The 14,846-nt window shown below is 43.4% G+C and overlaps 1 long non-coding RNA gene across 2 annotated transcripts in view; it reads right to left on the bottom strand.

Moving 5' to 3' along the window:
- LOC113976204 overlaps positions 1 to 14,846 on the bottom strand; it is a 41,749-nt gene that overhangs the window by 9,472 nt on the left and 17,431 nt on the right. The window contains exon 3 of one of the 2 annotated variants that reach the window (XR_003537042.1): positions 884 to 1,010. The exons of the other annotated variant lie outside the window; for it this stretch is intronic. This is a non-coding gene — a long non-coding RNA (uncharacterized LOC113976204). Of the gene's footprint in view, positions 1 to 883; positions 1,011 to 14,846 lie in introns of those variants that run through there. 2 annotated transcript variants of the gene reach the window in all.

The raw sequence follows: 14,846 nt of genomic DNA, 5'->3' as shown, positions 1-14,846 counted from the left end.
AGGGCATGGGCCTGAGCAAACATCTCTAGGTTGCTCAGACTACTAGAGCAGTTCTTTACAGATGAATGTCTCTTGGTTCTTAAGAGACAACTTTATTTTAAGGGATTTTCCAGCCAGATCACTATAAAATAATGATCACACAATCCTGAAAAATGAGCTGCAGTGACATTTTCTGTAAACAAAACAAAACAAAATTAAAGAGGAAGGAGAAGAAGAAAACACTGATCACATCTGGGTTCACCCACAATGTCAGTACTGCACTGGTAATTATGCCAAGCCTCTACATTTTTTGAAAAACAAAAAGAGGATATGTCCTTTAATCCCACACCTCTTCTAACACAAACAAGGCTGAAAGGGGTGTCTGTACAGCTGTGTGAAGCTATTTCACATACCTGTAACCCCCATATCTTGTATCTATAATACTCTCCTGCTTATGTAAGAGAGGGGGATGAAAATCTCTGAAGTGACAGCTGCGATGTAACAGATTACTTTTTCCCCTTATACCAACGCAGAATTCCCTATCTTCTAAACTGGGAAACAACACTTCCACTTGAGAAATGTTGCTCTTTCAGGTACCAGTCAAAAGTCAGAGCTGATTTCTTGGTCTGAGGAGGAGACAGAAGACTCCACATCAGCGAGTTGCACACTCCCCACCACTGGCAAAGGAACAAGGAGCTCAGGGGGTCCACAACAGCATTTGACAAAAGAGCTGGAGAAAGCCACCCCTGCTGTGAGTGCAGGCACCATTCCTGCTGCAGGAAATGGAACACTAGGGCAGGCTTTCTAGGGACACAAGGATTAGCTGGGACAGATAAAAACGACAGCAACAGAAAATGATATACAAGACTGTAGTGGTTTCATTGCAAATTTGATTCTCCTGTTAGTGATGCATGTCCTTTTCATTTGTGAGGCTGGTGCTGTCACCAAGGTCAACACAAATGTGCTGTCAGCTGCAGGAAATCGGCGGGAAGCTGAGCATATCTGAACATGCCCCGGGTTTCTCATGGCTTCTGCAAAAGCACACAGGGCTTCATCGGCTTGTCACAAGCCCCACTAAATAAATGTTATCCATTTAGGGTAGAGAAGACATCTCCATTTATCTGATCTGCCTGTGTCCATCCATCCCCAATTCCCAACCAAGAGAAGCTCTGCTCATACTGTGCTAACACAGAGGGTTTGCTACAATTTTAGAAGGGGTAAGAACATCACTCCACAGGTTCTCCTCTCCTAAGAACACCCCAGTAGCCAAGATTATTTGGCTTTCTTCCCTATAGTCTAGTTTTCACACTAAATGGCAGAGCTGGTCCGGCCAGAGCAGCACCCCATCTCCATCAGTGCTGTGCCAAAAGCTGTGCAGGCAGCTGTGGAAGAAAGAGATGCCAAGAGAATACTGGTAAAATACCACTTCTGAGATGAGCCAGTTCTCTGAAATGTAAGAATATTTCTATTGCATTGTCTGCCAGCACCACGGCACTGCAGAAATCATCCTCTCTGTAGGCACTCTCCAGAATGGGTGGGCTTCACCATCTGTCTCCTGTGCACTGCAGAGAGCACAACAACTCACTCTGCACATGCTCTGGCACGCACCAGCCGATAGTAACGTCTCCAGCTCTGTCTCAGAGTGGGCAGATGCAAGCAAATAGGATTTATCAATTCATCACGGTGTTGCTTTTAGATTTGCGTTGGTTATAACTCCACTGAATTTCACAGAGCTAAGCTGGAGTAATACCCTACTGGATCTGCTGTTCCTTCCCCTTCCCACACTCCCCACTCCAAGTACAGCTTTCACCCTGTGGACAGGTGAGTTTAGGAAGCAAACTCTTTTTAAGAATGAAGCACTGGCAGAGGAGAAAGCTTGAGGAAAGTTTCTTTCTCAGTGAAGTCACCTACGAAATGTACTGGGGAACCAGAGCATCAAAGACCAGTGATAACACTTAGCACCTAGATAGTGATTTTTATTCCCAGAACTCTTTTCATCTCACAGCAGAGGGCAGGGAAATGTCACCTGTAGTCATTGAGTGGACCAAGGATGGCAAGCAACAGGATCCATGTTCCCCATCTCCCAGACAGGCTATTCCATTGCCTTATAGACACTTTCTGAAGTAATTTTTTCTGAAAACCAACATTCAGCCGGGCAAAAGGAGACTGGCCACTAGGTCGTGTTCTCTCCATCAAACCCATCCCAATGCAATGTGAGTGGAGGATGTCAAAGATGTCAGATTTACAGATGCTGCCAACTCCTCTCTTAGCAACCCTGACAGTTGCCAGGAAACAAGGACTCGCTGTTACTACGGTGACACCGGGTACCAAAGCCACACACCACACGACACCCACCTGCAAGAGGAGGGGAGAAATGCTCACCCTGCCTCTCCCATCATTTCAGAGCTGAGGAGGTTGGTGAGGAAGGTCTCCACTCAAGTCACAGAAATTCCAACAGTGTCAACCAGGACCAGCATTCCTACCACATCTGGTCTAAAAATGGCTTTGACCACCAGATCAATAGGCTTGGTGTTGCACTGCTTTCTGCCACTACCCAGAAGGTGTTGGCCCCAAGGCTGCCAGAGCTCAAAGAGCATTTAGACAACACTCTCAATCACATGGTGGGATTCCTGGGTTGTCCTGTGCAGGGCCAGGAGTTGGACTCAATGATCCTTGTGAGTCCCTTCCAACTCAGGGGATTCTGTGGTTTTAGAACTGAAAGAACGAACACCCTGCATGAGCAGAGGCAGACAGAGAGCCTGCTTCAGGATTGTGCAGGGCATTGTCTGCCTACCCTGGCAGCTGTAGTTTTCCTCTGTGCCACCACATCAGCACAGAAAACTTACAGGATTCCAGCCCCTTGCAAAGGTGGAAAGGAGGTTTCCTGCAGCTCCTCCATGTTCACGACCCCAGATACTGCAAACCTGTGGCCTCACGTAGAACAGGTGCTGGATTCCTTCTCTGGCTTTGCAAACATACTAACTCTGTCTTTTTTTGCCTCAGGAGAAACCAAGTGTCAGTCCAGATGGAGACTTTTGGAAGAATGAACTACCTGTGCCAGCGAATGGGAGCCTTGACGTCAACACAGATTTCTGTCCCCTCTCAATAAAAGCTGAGTTTCCTTTCCTATATAGGAAAGGGAATATAAATAATAGGAAAAAAGCTCTTAGGTGTTTATCTTGTGGCCTAAAACTGGTTGACTACACCTCACACTCCAAAAACAAAGTAGGTGGAATTAAAGAGGGATGGGAAGACAAACTCACTGATATGTTCACTCTTCCCCATCACCAGCCTGTGTGGAGATAAGAGAAGATGAGCACGGTGTTCCAGCTGAATGGATGGTGCACAGTCCTTCCCTCCTGCAGAGGGAACAGCATGGGATACTTTGCTGTCACTCCAGACAAAACAACCCAGTTCCTCATCACATCCCACCCACTGGGTGAGGTCAAAAGCTGCAAAAGACTTCAGACCTGCCACTTTGCCACACATCATAGCCAAGAGGATTATTTCAGCAAAGGCTGATCATCTTGTTCCGAAAGTACAGATTACTGCAACATGAGCCATGGAAAAAAAAAAAAACCAAAAACAAAACGAGAGAACATGAAAACCAGCTGACAACAAATCAAACCAAAACATTTTTCTCAGAACGAGAAGCGATAGAAAAAAAACATACTTTTTTTCTTTTTTTTGACCAGCTCAGAAGCTGATTAGAAATGTTTCACTCTAAACTCTTAACAGAAAACAGAGGCATAATATTTTCTGTAAAATCTAAGCACGAAGGAGCCATTTGATCTCTTTTTCTAATCTCTTCATCTTCCATGGGCTTCAATTTCGTCCATTCACTCTTCACTAAGCACAGTGAGACATATTCAGCTAAAGCTTCTACTTCCTGAAAGCCATCCAGTTTTGAAAACATCAAGAGGTGGTGATGTTTCCCTGGATCATTTCCTCCAGTGTATAACCACTGGATTCAAAACAGGCCCTAATTTTCTGTTCTCTTACACACAAAGGACAAATCATTCACAGGGCATCTCTAAACATGCACCTATGGCCATCCAGTACATTATATAAAAATTATTAGCACATTTCAGAGACAGCCATCATTGGGGCCATTTATTATTTATCCAGCCTTGGAAGGGTATCAGCTCCCAGCTGCAGCTGAGATCACCAGAGACATTCTTCCTCCATCCTCTCTGATCAAAGAGCAATGGAAATCCTACCTGGGCTTTCTGACTGTGGGAATTAGGCCAGCCGACCTCACTTGGTGCTTCCAACAACCCTATTTCTGTAACCACACAGCCATCCTCTGCCCTGGGGCAGTTGGCCAGAAAGCTGATGGATAATCTGGAATTACAGTAAATTTAGATATGAGGTATGACTTGTGTCAGGAATTGGGAGCGTCTCCCTATGGCTGAAATAAGCAGGCTGGGATGTAACGACCAAACCGTCAGGTTTGCAAAGAGCAACATTCCAGATGGTTACCAGAGAAATCAAAGTCTTAGATTTTCGAGAGGAACTAGGAACAAAGGTCTAGCTTAAATTCAACGAGAATGAATGTTCTGCTTATCCTTGGTAAGTCCCAACCTGACCAGACAAACCCAACATTTAGCTTGAAACTTCAAATACCACCCAGGGAGCAGTGGAACTGGCATTTATGTGATGATTTGAGCTTTCTCTGATATTTAAGGCAGACTCAGTAAGGAATAAATCTCTTAGTGAGAAAAATTCTTGAACAGATTCCCTGTGATTCACTGTGTTCCTTGCTCCATCTGTTTCCTTTAATATCCAATGTAGCTACACATTAACCTCACATTTTAAGAATGAATTATGAAGGCTGTAGCCAGCTTTATACTCTGCAGTGAAAAGGCTCCATAAGGCTAAGCTAAAACAAGTTAACACTTCTAAGTGGTGTCTTTCAGTGTAAACCTGTCAAACCCTCCCAGCAGTACAACCCTGGAACACTAACCTGCTTTAATATGCAATAAGCTGTGGCAACTGTTTGCTTCTGCTGTGTTGCCACTTCTTTATTTTTCTTTATTTTTCTTTATTGTCCCCAACCCTTATTTTCTGTTTGTGAGCTAAAGCCAGCGTCTCTCAGACACTGGAAGGGTTTCTGTGAAAGCAGTGGTCACCCTTCCCTGGTTTGGGCTGGCCAGTGCAAGCCAGGCCTGACAAACCGTAGGGAAGAAGAGGGGTCACTGAGGTGTTTTGCAGCACAACACAACTCTCAGGAGATGTTACATCAGGGGCAAAGACTTGCAGGAGGCATTTTTTTTCAATGCTCTCCTCTGCTATGTGAGAGGGAATTGCTTCTAGCACAGCCCTGACCATTCAGACCACGCTGTCTCCTCCTGCTTCTTCACCTCACACAAGCCTAGAAACTCCCTGCACTCCCAGCTTGCCTGGGAGGTAATTCTGTGGCATTTAGGGATTTTGTACACCAAAAACATCTTGTTGTTAGGTGGCTAAACCAAGAATAATTTAGCAGTTTAATCCTTAATCTTCAGAGGAAATATTCTGTTCATGATACCCTATGGTTCTACCTAACCCTGTAACAGAGCACAACGGAAAATCATATAAGGATCTTTATTTTCAGGAAGATGGATTGGCAGTGAGAGAGGTAACAGATGGCCCACAAGAAAGATGGAGGGAGACTATTTACCAGGGCAGGTAGTTACAGGACAAGGGGGAATGGCTTCAAACTGACAGAGAGCAGGTTTAGATTGGATATTAGGGAGAAATTCTTCCCTGTGAGGGTGGGGAGGCCCTGGCACAGGTTGCCCAGAGAAGCTGTGGCTGCCCCATCCCTGGAAGTGTCCAAGGCCAGATTGGAAGCGGCTTGGAGCAACCTGGGCTAGTGGAAGGTGTCCCTGCCCTGGCAGGGGGATTGAAACTAGATGATCTTTAAGGTCTGTTCCATGATTCCATGAGTCTGTGGGCAAATTGTGCTCACCCTTGCCTATGTCCAAATTACATTTGGAATAAATTGAATTTAACTAAGCAAAGCTGCAGTTGTCTATCAGTAAGCAAAACACAGCTTGTGCCATTGGGTCTTCCATACAAAAAGACCCCCTCTTTATCACAGGTATTTGTGATGCAGTTAATCACAGTGAGATTCATCTCTCTTAACTCCAGGCATTTGATATGGCAACCCAGGCCTCTAGAGTTAATGAACAGAACTAGGAACTTCTAGGATGCCCCTCATAATGTCCATCACAATATGGACAGCTCCATTACACCAGACAACCTCTGCTCCTTGTTTCTGGATATCATGGGAGGTGAGATATCTTGCTCAGAATTCTGCTTAAGTCTTTGCTACAGATATCTACAGTTTAATGAAGTAAACCCTGCTCTAGTTGCCTCTGAGATTGTAAAGGAGTAGCTTTGTATCTATGGAGTTATAATTAAATGTTTAATGTAACATGGGCTGATATCCCTGACTCCTTGGAGATTTAGGAATTTAAGGTTCTAATCAGGGCATTTCATATATTCCCAGTCTAATGCCCATCTCCAGAAAAAATTCAAATTGCCAGGATCCACGGCTGCATAATGATTTGTGTGGGAGAAAGTGTTTCTATGTACTCGGTTTAGATTAATGTAACTATTAGGCTGCTATTGCTTTATCCTAAATCTTGTCATACAATGCAATTATTATTGTTTTGGCAGCATCTTCCGTGAAACTTGAACCAGCAAAGTACCCAGCCTTGAGCAGAGCCTGATATCTGGCTGTCATCTCGTCACAGCTGCTGGATATTGATTATCAGCTCATTAGCCAATTGACATCCCCCCAGTTTTATAGTTTTGTTAAGGAGTTTATCATAAGATCTGTCAGACAATCAAAAAAGACTTCATTAGCATAGCACTAATAATTGAAGACTTCAGATGAGTAATAAAACACAAGACACACATTTCTTATCACTCATTCTTCCTACTTCCCTCCTGGTGTGACAAAGCACAGTAGATGATGATGCCTCACAAATCTGTTTCCCTTCTTCACCTCAGAGACTGTATCTGGTTGTATCTAATTTTGATAAAGAAAACATTGCTAGAAATAGGGCTAGAAATTAGAATTGTTTGCTGGTACTCTGAAAGTCAATCCAAACCAGTCTTTCCATAGTCTTGGAAGGTATCAATCAGAAAATCTAACATCCTTGCAGAACTATTGTGCAAGTACATCTCCTTTGTCTCCAGTGAGCTACTGACTCATCCTTGAGAGGATTTTCCTTATCAGGATGGCACCAGTTGGCTTATAAATTGACTTTGTTCTCTCCATAAAAAGAAAAAAAAAAAAGGCATAGGATTTGAGATGTATCTCATTAGTTTTGAGATATTCAAAACATAACTTGACCAGCGCTGACCACACTGGTCTAGCTTTGAAGTTAGACCTGATTGAAATACAGGGTTGGCCAAGATGACCACCACAGATTCATTTTAAAGTAAATTTTAGGGTGAGTCATTATGGCTGAGAGTAATTTCATAAGTTTACAAGTAGGCAAATGTGAAATTCTGCATCTGCTGCAGACTAACTCCACAGGTTTACAACAGGCAGCTTTTAAAGGAAAGTGTCCTGGTGGAAAAAAATACCAGCAGTGCATCCTTGTAGTCATGAAGGTTAACTACATAGCAACCAAGGAAGTAGAAAGCAGGTCAAGGAATTGCCTCTCTCTCGTTCTGTTCACCACATCAGAACTACTGTGTCCTTTTTAGGGGTTCCCTGGTGATAAAATAGCTGACACTGTGAATGCCTACGGGCAGCAGGTGATTGGTTGCACGTGTGTTGTGAGTGGGCCGGTGAACACCAGAAATTGAGTGTACTCAAGCACAACTCTGATGCTTGCTGGCTCAAACCAGAAAGGGATGATCATAAGGGATGTGCCCTGGCAACCAGGAGGGCAAACCCTGTCCTAGGGGGCATCAGGCCCAGCATCACTGGCCGGGCCAGGGAAGGGATTGTCCCGCTCTGCTCTGACCTGGGGTGGCCTCACCTGCAATATTGGGGCAGGTTTGGGTGACACAATATAAAACATAAAGCTCTTAGAGAGCATCCAAAAGAGGATAAAAAGGTGGTGAAGGGCCTTGAGGGGAAGTCATGTGAGGAGTGTCTTAGGGCACTTGCTGTGTTCAGCTGGAGAAGAGGAGGCTGAGGGGAGATCTCACAGAATCTGCAGCTTCCTCAGGAGGGGAAGAGAAGGGGCAGGCACTGATCTCTGCTCTGTGGTGACCAGTGACAGGACCCAAGGGAATGGCTGAAGCTGTGTCAGGGAAGGTTTAGGTTGGATCTCAGGAAAAGATTCTTTCCCCAGAGGGTAGTTGGGCACTGAACAGGCTCCCCAGGGCAGTGGGCACAGCACCAAGCCTGACAGAGCTCAAGGAGCATTTGGACAACGCTCTCAAGCACATGGTGGGATTGGGGTGCCCTGTACAGGGCCAGGAGTTGGATTTCGTTGATCCTGTGGGTCACTCTCCACTCAGGATATTCAATGATTCTATAACTTTAGATAGCACATGAGCTAAACAAAAGTGGCCCAATCTCAAATTCTCCCATTAATAAAGAGACATGAGACAGAACCTCCAATTAGGAGGCCATTCATGTGTTGTTGTACTGTACATACACTACTTGGATTGGAAAACTCAGGGGCCTAACGTCCAGAAAGAAGATGTGCCACTGAAAATAAGGTTTTTCCAAAAAGAAACAGGGGTCTCGGAAAGAACAAGATGAAGATCTTGATTGGACAAAAAAATCCTACAAGTGGAGGAAAATTGCAGAGATGCAGATTGCTGAGTGGAGACAAGCTGGGTGATGTTCAGGACCCTGACCAGCAGCCCCTGAGACTGACACATGCAAGGAGCTGCATAGCAGGAATCGACCTTCCCGGATCAACAGTGACGTCCTGCTGGGAATCAGAGGTGAGACCTAAGGGTTGTAGCATTGGCTGCAGGGAACAAGGGAGTGACTGAGGGTGTGAAACAATCAAGAAGAGTAAGAGCTCTAATGCCACTGGTTATTAAATAAAACCCAGCTGAGGGAGCTTCGTTTGCAGAAGAGAAGGACTGATGGATCTGCAGGGAGGGGGCAGAGGATGGATCAGGCTCTGCTCGGGGGTGCCCAGCAATGGCACAAGAGGCCACGGGCAGGAACTGATGCCCAGGAAGTTCCACCTGGACAAGAGGAAGAACTTCTTTGCTGTGTAGTGACCGAGCACTGAACAGATTGCCCAGAGAGGGTGTGGAGTCTGCCTCACTGGGGATATTCCAGAGCTGTCTGGACACAATCCTGTGCCATGTGCTCTGGGGTGACCCTGCTGGAGTAGGGAGGTGGGACCAGATGACCCACTGTGGTGCCTCCCATCCTGACCCATTCTGGGATTCTGTGGTTGCTGCTTGTTGCTGACTGTTGGCAGATGAGAGCTTAGAGGGAGACAGACTCTCCTCAGATGTGCCCAGCAACAATCACTGATATCAAAAAGCCAAATTTTACTTAAATATAAAGAAAAAAACCTTCCTCTGAGGATGGTTCAGCACTGAATCAGGTTGCCCAGAGAGCCATGGATGAAGTATTCAAAGTTCAACTGGACAAGGCCCTGAGCAACCCAGTCTAGCTCTGAGCTGGATCTCTGAAACTTACCCTACTTTGACAGGTGGTTGCACCAGGTGGCCTCTGAAGGTGCCTTCCAACCCAAGTTACTCTATGATTCCATAGTACCCTAAATGTACAATCGTCACATATAATATCAAAAAACTGTAAAATATCAATAACAAAATGAGACACAAACCCTGTGAGACCTGACATGTTATCAAAGGGCTTAAAACAGAAACTACAACATACACAGAATGTCCATTCTCTAGGTCAGTACAACACCCTGGAACAAAGCCTGTGAGTCAGACCTCAGTTCACACAAGATACTTCTCCACATCTTCTCCCCAGTCCCACCTCAGCAGGGCACACTTGTCATGTGTACCACACAGAGCCAATGTGCACTTGGCATGTTTGCAACCTCCTCATCCCTGAGAGGGGATGGTCAAATTAAATTTGAACCCTTCAGGGTTGGGGACAACCATCTTCCAGATCTACATAACAAAAATTTTACTTGTTTCACTCAATATTGAATGCAAACAACACTTTGTTTTAGCTCTGTGAAACAACCTCAGCCAGATGTGATTCAGTTTAGTTCATAAATCAACAAACTTGAACCTGCCCACTCAGAGCACAAACTTTTGAAATCTTCTTTCCAGGATTTCCCTTTTATTTCTTTTGGCAAAACAGAGTAAAATGAGCCATGCACTTGGAGCAGCCTTGAGTTAGAAGGGTTGAAATAATTTCTCAGGGTACAAATGAAGTACCAGGAAGCTTTTCTTCTCTAAAGAAAGACAAAATCAGAATACAGTAAGCTGCCTGCTGATGCCAAGGGCGAATCCAGCCCTAAATTTCCTTCAATGGATAGTAATTTCTATCTATTACTATTTGTTATGTGAGTAAATATGGATCAAGTTGTTCTCCCAAATGAGTTTAATCTGGTAGCAGTTGTTCAGTCTACAGGTACTATCAGAGGCTCTAAATGCCTCCTTCCCAAAACATGAAAATTTAATTTCAGAAAATGAAGTTTTCTGAAATACAGACAAGTGCAGATTTGATTCTTTCCTTTTGATTAAAACTCTTTTTTTTTTTTAATGGCTACATCCATATGTGCTGAAAGCCATAGGTATTTCCATGTTTAAAAGCCCCATCTATAAATATCAAATAATTTAAGCAAGATTCAGCATATAAATACAGCCCTCACCAGCAAAAGGGGAAGGTTTGAAAAGCATGGCAGTTCTTTGCCCAACTCCTCTTGAAAGTGAAACACATTCCCCAGATGAATTGTTGCTTCTTTGGAAAACTTCTGATTAGACAGTAATAGAGGGGCAAAAAAAGAATTATTCAAATTTCTGATAACTTTATGTCAATAGATAAATCCTGGAGTCCCCAGAGCACTGCTGGCATAAATTCCCATGATGACTTTGGTCTCAGGAGAACTGTATTCCCCTGCTTAAACTCTGCCTAACTATTTAACCAGGTTGTGTATCAGCAGCACAGATCAAATTACTCCTTGTGGTGCTAAACCTGATGCCTGGACAGGGCTGAGATAAGAACAAGCAAACCTTTTTTCTATAATCACAGAATCATTTAGGCTGGAAAAGACCTCAGAGATCATTGAGTCCAGCCTGTGACTGATCACCACCTTGTTAACTAAACCATGGCAATGAGTGCCACATCCTGTCTTTCCTTAAACACCTCCAGGGATGGGGACTCCACCACCTCGCTGGGCAGCATTCCAATTCTTAACCACCCTTTCAGCCAAGAAATTCTTCCTGAAATAGCTTCTTTCTTCCAGAAAGAATTTCTTTCCCCAGAAAGAACATAGAAAGGAACTGTATCCAGTGCGAGCTAACACCTGTAAATAATGAGCCCAAAATCCTCTCTGGATAAAAGCACATTTTGAATGTCATCATGCTTTCAACTCAATATCAAGAAGGTGAACATCCTCCAAACAGGAAAGGTTTTCCAGAAATGACTTAGCATTGTCAGTGTGCATCATTCAATTCCAGTTCAGCCCTGGTCACATCAGTCACTCAGAATCAGTGACTACAGACATGGAGAGTCATGTGTGCAGTAATCCCACGCTTTCTCATCATGTGAGCCTATTACAAAAAGGCTAATTACATGCTTTTGAAAGGGCCTGCTGCTGGAAAGACTCACTGATGTCTTCCACTCTGCTTTTTAAGAGCTACTTGTAAGAATTTTTTCCCCACGGTAAATGCAATTGCCTGATCGAGATGATTAGCTCATGCTTGTGCAGTAAATAACATAGGACTGAACTGGTGAAACATTTACTTTTTTTTAATCATTTATAGGAAAATGAACAAGAAATAAACTGTCTTTGTAGACACCCTTACTTCTACTAAAACAGGTGGCATCTTGCTTTATTTCTGTTTGAATACCATCCAGTGAAGACCAAAATGCTTTACAGGCAAGTGTCAGCTCAGGATATAGGGCTTGAACCAAGGTCAACGTACTTTAAGATCCTCAAAGGCACCTAGCTCTCAATCAATTAGCTCCAAGCAATCTTTTAGCAATCATCACAGGCTTGAAGCACCTGAGAGACTTTGGAGTCTTCATATAGAATTTGGACAGTTTGAAATCCAAACCATTTCATCTTTAACTGGATTTTAGCCTCTTACATGCTTAAAGTACTTCTGAAGCCCAATCTTACTGATGGAACTGACACCTTTAAATTGTGCCCTTCCAGTACCTGAAGGGAGACCACAAGAAAGATGGAGAGAAATTATTTACGAGGGCCTGGAGTGACAGGACAAGGAGGAATGGCTTCAAACTGAGAGTAGGTTTAGATAATATTTTCATAAGTCAAAGTCCTGGTTTCTTGACTCCTTTTTGTGTTTATCCTGCGAACAGGATGGTCATGCACACGATATTTATCTTCCTTTATTTCTTCCCATCTAGCTGGCCTGTCATTCAAGGGTGTGATTAGTTTATCAAAAGAACAAAGGGCAGCCCAATCTGTCTGAAGAGAGGTGATGGAAAATGTAATCTTTGCTGACATGAGCAGCAGGACAAGGGTCACATATTGGTAGAAGTGATGAAAGCTCCTGCAGGTCTATTCAGTCGGCTGTTCCTATGAGAGTGAAGAGATTTGCTGGACCAAAAGCAGGGAGAGGACACAAATACTGTTTTGTTCCATATCACTTACAGATTCTGGTCACTTGTGTAAGCTAATACTGTCCCAACTTCTTTTAGGCTCATTACAGCCCTTCTTCTGTTACAGCTTGGCAGCACAGTTCTGCCTCTCTTTCAACATGGAGAACATGCTGCCTTCTGCCCCTGACAGGCTTGTGGTTGTAAAGGACAGATTTTAATCTTTGAACCTGCACCGGTGATACCACCAGCTCCACGTAGGTAACTCAGGTTTCCTGTCTGTGTGGAAGAGAAAACCAACCATCCTTCACACAGGTACAAGCCTCTACTCTCAGGAGCGCTCACCCTTTCCATGCCAGCACAGTCTGTGTCTCCCTTTGTGCTGCTGAGAAAGTATTTTGGCACCACTGTCTCCACAGGGCCTGTGCTGGGTCACCTCCAGCAATGTGTTGGGTAGATTGGGAAGGGAAGAAGGACTTAATTCTTTCTATCCAGATGAAATAAAAATATCATAACTGTATAAAACAGTTGAGCTCCTGATACTGGGCCTCTGCTTCATTAAGGTTATCCAGTTAAGGAGCCTTTCACTTCAAAGGGAATATTAAATAAAGGAGGAATAATAAAACAAGAACATGCAGAGGCACCAGCCAGGTGCACGGGATAGAAAGGCAGAGGGAGGAGCCAGAAATCCTTAGCCACTAATTGATGGTCCATCAAGGAATTCAGGCACAGCTTTGGAGAGGGACAGTCTGGAATTGTAACTGCTAAGAAGGAGGAAACAAGAGGAACAGGACAGGGACAGTCTGGAATTGTAACTGCTAAGAAGGAGGAAACAAGAGGAACAGGACGACTCAGGGTGTTTGAAGTGGGCCTGTGGGACTGAACTTAAGGAATATTTAGTGGATCAAGGCAAAACAAAGGGAGAGGAAAAAAACAGACATGAAAGTGTATAAAGAGGGGCCAATCACATGTAAACCCTCACTGGTCAGTGTATTTGTCTGACCAAGCCTACACTCAACCACTACAGTCTGTCCTATATTCTTATTAAAGTCTTTTTAGCTGTCTTTCTGTGTAATGTCAGGCAGTCTGTCCCATGTGTGTGGAAGTTGTAAGGACAAGGTGCCAGCTACTGGGGACATTGGCACAAATCTTTCCATGATTTATCATACCCCACTGGACTCAACGCTCTGAGGGGTCAAGGAAAATAAAACCCTGGAGCAAGAACAGCAAGCTTGTCATTGTGAACTATGTAAAAGCTACTCCAGGTACATACAGTACTGATTTCACACATCCCTGCTTTGATCCAGAGTCCTTAAAAAAAAATCTGTGAATAATATATATAACTAATTGGTGTTTACTTTCTTTTTCATATGCATATACTTAACAATAACACATTAAGAAGCAAAATGAGCCACACTTCTGCATGTAATATATTCAAAAGGTAAGTAGGGTGAAATGTTTGTTTGTTCTCTAACCTCAAACTGATTTTTTTCCCCAGATAAGATCTCAGATATTCCGTTTTGGCAAATTGCCCCTCAAAAATTTTATTTTCCCTCACATGACAGTTACTGAGGCACCTCTCAACAAGTTTAGATGCTTAAATAAAAAATGTTTCAAGTTGTAAGGACCATATTTAAGGATAAAATAGGTGACCTTTTGATTTAAACCCTAGGCAGTAAGTAGGTGATGTTTTCTAGAAGAACTCTCCAATCAGATGGACTGTACATATATTTTTTATAGAGATATAAGTATATACACAGTGTTAAAGAATAAAAAACAAACAAACAAAAACAACAAAAAAAGAAAATCCTTAAAAAAAAAAACAAAAAAACCCCAACCAACCAACCAACCAAAAAAAAAAAAACACAAAAAGCCCTGATGATAATATAAATTCAAGGTAATATCACATTCTAATTTTTTTCTGAGCCCTTTTTCCCAGGCAAAGGACCTCTCCTGAGCAGTACTATGGCACCAGTGGGAAAGGCAACAAGTTTCTCCTGTGAACACATTCCAGCAGAAGTGGTTTAACTGCAGACACACAGATGGAAGCCATCTATTCCTGAGTCTCTATTGATAGATTCCTGATTTGAATACCTTTTAGTTGAGAAAGAGAAAAAATATACATGCACAGATATGGCTTTATCCAATACAGTAAAGTCTTGATTTTGTATGGGAA

The sequence above is a fragment of the Neopelma chrysocephalum genome, unplaced genomic scaffold (assembly GCF_003984885.1).
Source record: "Neopelma chrysocephalum unplaced genomic scaffold, ASM398488v2 Primary Assembly neopelma1_149, whole genome shotgun sequence".
NCBI classification, from domain to species: domain Eukaryota; kingdom Metazoa; phylum Chordata; class Aves; order Passeriformes; family Pipridae; genus Neopelma; species Neopelma chrysocephalum.
The sequence above is the reverse complement of the archived record's forward strand: the minus strand, read 5'-3'. Positions and strand labels throughout refer to the sequence as shown.